Here is a 4,282-nt window from a genome sequence, read left to right on the forward strand (position 1 = left end):
ACCATTTAAGGAAGAAACAGCACCAATGTCACACAAACTCTTTCAAAGAATAGAAAATGGGAGAATGTTTACCAATTCAGTCTATGTGATCAGAATAACACAAAAAAATCTGACAAGGATATTATAAGAAAGAAAAATTACAGGCCAATATCTCTGATTCACATACATTTAAAAATTGTTTTGAGATATTTTAAAATTGATTGCAGTGATATATAAAATGGATAATCATCATGGCCAGGTTAGGTTTATTCCAAGAATTAAAAGGTAAAATGATATTCAAAAAAGTATTCAATTAATATATCAACATTTTGATAGCTCTAGTTTTAAGAGTACTGTCTCTTCCCATGATACATTTAACATTTTTTCCAAATACTTTAATATAAGCTTATTTAATATTGACTCCATGCTAATAATAAAAATTAACTTTTTGTAATAAATGAAAAAACCAAACAAAAACAAACATGTAGATGAAGAGAACAAAATAGTGGTTACCAGAGGGGGAGGGTTTGGAGAGAGGGCAAAATGGGTAAAGAGGATCAATGGTATGGTGATGGATGAAAACTAAATTTTAGATGGTGAGCATGTGGGGTATACAGAAGTAGAAAATAAAATAAACTTTTTGTAAAGAAAAATTATTCAATTTAATATAATTTAATTATATTGATAAAAAGCAATTGAGGGGAAATGAGAAAAGAAGGAGAAATTAGAAGAAGCTTATGACAATCTCAGTGATGGATTACAGTTAAAATTCTACACCCATCTATGTTTTAAAAACCCACAAACATTTAGTAAACCAGGAATAGAAAAACACTTCCTTAACCTCATAATTAGTATATCAAACAAAATCTTACAGCAAAGATTATATTTAGTGGTGAAATATTGAAAGCCTTCTTCCTGAGGGTGGCAATAAGACAAGAATACCTGCTATTACCATTTATATTCAACATTGTACAGGAAGTCATAACCAATGCAATAAAGCAAGAAAAATAAATAAAAGATAAAGGAGTTGGAAATGAAAAAATATGAGCATTATTATTTGCACATGACACTTCATGTATGGAGAAAATCCAAAAACATCTACACACATATGTTATAAATAGTAAGTGAATTTTAAAAGTTTTCTGGATACAAGGTCAATATACAAAAATAATTCAATATTAGAATTGAGAAAATATGCTATCTTTTATAACAGCATCAAATACTTAAGAACAGGGGCTTCCCTGGTGGTGCGGTGGTTGAGAGTCCGCCTGCCAATGCAGGGGACACGAGTTCATGCCCCGGTCTGGGAGGATCCCACATGCCACGAAGCAGCTGGGCCTGTGAGCCATGGCCACTGAGCCTGCAAGTCCAGAGCCTGTGCTCCGCAATGGGAAAGGCCACAACAGTGAGAGGCCCCCATACCCCCCGAAAAAAAAAAAAAAAAAAAAACAACTTAAGAACAAATCTAACAAAATATGTGCATAAACCCTACACAGAAGGCTCTAAAACATTATTGAGAAAAATTAAGGAAAACCAAAATTAATGGAGGGATATACCATGTTCATGAATTGAAAGACTCAAAACTGTGAAGATGCCAATTAGTTGCAAACCTATAGTTTGATCCCCATGAAAACCCCAACAAGTTTTGTATAGAAACTAACAAGTTGCTTCTCAAAATTATATTGGAAATGCAACAGCCCAAGAATAGTCAAGGAAAGCAACCTCAAAGAGGATTAATAAATGAAATTGTGAGATATCAAGACCTATCAATATACTTTAACTCTTTGACTAGGATAGTATGATATTGGTGCATGCATAGGCAAAGAGAGGAATGGAATGAAATAGAGAATCATTTATGGTTCCATGATTTATGATAATGTTTAAGTGCACTGGGGAAAGAATGTTTTGCTTAAATAAATGTGTCACTTTGATATCCATGTAAAAAAAGACCCTTATATCACAACATAAAAAGAAATAAATTCTAAGAGGATTGAAAATATAAATATGTGTGAAAGGTAAAATGATAAAACTTGTAGAATATAACATGGGAAAATATCTTCATTACCAGTTGGAGTAAGCAAAGATTTCTGAAGCAGAACACAAAAAGCACTAACCATAAAGGAAAATATTAATAACTTAGACTTCATCAAATTTAAGATGTCTGTTCTTCAAGAACTCTAAATGCTGCCATTTGGGGATCTGTTTGCTTTACTGCTCAGTCAGCTAATATTGAAGCTTCTGGGTCTACAAGCTCTACCAATGGACAAAAAGAACAGAGAAGAGAGGTTTACAAGATTTTGAGGAAGCTGAAATGACTGTGCAGGAATAATCTGGTGAGAAGGGATCTTATGAGCATGCTCTCTGCCATATGCTAAGTCAGTTACCACACCTCTATGCACTTTTTACATTTTCCCTTATCTCTTAGGACAGTAATTATACTTTTTTTAAACTTTTCTTCTGTTCCTAGCCTTGTCTATATTTTCTCCAATTTCCCTTTTTCTGTTTTGGTCTCTGTCACAATAAAAGCTTTAAAAAATCCCATTAATATTATTTTACTAGGGTTTCAGGAGTGAAGAGTGGATAAATGTCTTTATGTATTCTACCATTTTCAACCTACAGTCTCCAGGTGATTTTTCGGGTACACTAAACCTGGAGAACAATAGGCTATATCCAACAATGTAATATTAACCAACCAGAGAGATTATAGAGCTGATTCTCTTTTTATGTCAAACATCTAAAACTTCCAGGATCTAAGTCTTGAGCACTGATTACTATTTGTATAGTATTTTGTTCTTGTTTCATAGCTGTAACAACTTCTCTCACCTGTCTGAGCATATTATTTATGTATTTTACTGTTTTATTCTGTTTCCAGCCTTGACACTCTTTTTTCTCTCTCCATGTTTTCTCTGTTTAGTTTGGTCTCTGTTTTTTATAGCAAGGGTCTTCCTTAAATATCTGATGATATTTGGCTTCCCATTCTTGTTGAGAATGAGACACCACAAAGCTATAAAGCTATTTTCAGATGCGCCAGGACATAAAAAGTACCTTCCATGCAGTACTCAGAAAGTGACTGAGGATATGGCCTACCAAAAAAAAGGAGTAAATTAGGAAATAAGAGGATTAAAGGAACAGGGGATTCAACACAGGATGATGGCAAAGGGAATTCCTAGAACAATAGACATGCAACCGACTTGGAATGAAACTAACCTAAAACAGAGCAGAAAGGTAAAGGGCTCCAGGAGGGAAGTCTTCTGGGATAATATGAACTGAGAAATTATTTGACATGTTTGCTTATATGGAAAAAAGTATTGAGACAGTGATGGGGTGTTTGGATAGAATTAGTAATAAGTACATAAAAATCTAAGCATATATGAGGTAATTATCAATATTTGGAGAAACAAGAAGTTGTTAGAGAAAAGAAATGTGATCACAATATACTTACCATTGGCTCAACTCTGAATGAGATGCATATGATCATACCAATGTAAACAATGAATACTGATTTTCCCCAAATTGTGATATAACTATACTAGGAGTGTCAGGGAGGGGAAGTATAAGGGTGGAAGTGGAAGGATCCTAAACCTAATCAACTGTAAGAGGAAGTCAAAGGGAAATATTTAAAACTGATTAATCAAGAAATAGCAATATAAGCATATTATTTAGGAATGTGGAGGTAAATGCCAGTAGAGATAACTAAAATATATGAAAGTTGTTTCCTTTTAGGAGGAAGTTTAAGGGTTTGTGAATAGATTGGCTGGGGGACTATTATTTACTGAGGGTCTTTTAGCATTGTTTGACTTTTAAAACTATGTTCACTTTCTACTTTTAATAAATTAAACAGATTCACCTGAGCAGTTAATTAAAACGCAGATTCCTGGAGATATGGATTCATTTAGCACACAGGGGTGAATCTGCATTTTAAGTAAACATCCCAATTTTGAGAAACACATCAGTGTAGCCCGTTTTTGTTCTTGTTCCAAATATAACTTTTTTAAAAGGCACGTTTGGAGATTTTACATTGTTCTTCTAATTTTATAGTTGTTATCCCTTCCTTGGCTTGAACCTTCCTAACAGTATATAAATGTGTCATTTAAAGATATTTCTCCTTGAGTGTGTTTATTTTTCCATCTTTTGTATGCCTCCTTTTACAGTCTGAGCTTTTATAATCTGAGCTCATCTGAAAGCTCCTTATAACGTAACATAATCTTTAGATTCACTCTCCTTTTCTGGTACTTGGGGATTATTTTTAGTTATATAGTGAGATTTTCATTTCTGAGAGCTTCCCAACTTCTTAATGCAGTTT

This window comes from Aethalodelphis obliquidens, unplaced genomic scaffold, assembly GCF_003676395.1.
Source record: "Aethalodelphis obliquidens isolate GAN/ISIS:26980383/991018 unplaced genomic scaffold, ASM367639v1 scaffold54, whole genome shotgun sequence".
Classification (NCBI taxonomy): domain Eukaryota; kingdom Metazoa; phylum Chordata; class Mammalia; order Artiodactyla; family Delphinidae; genus Aethalodelphis; species Aethalodelphis obliquidens.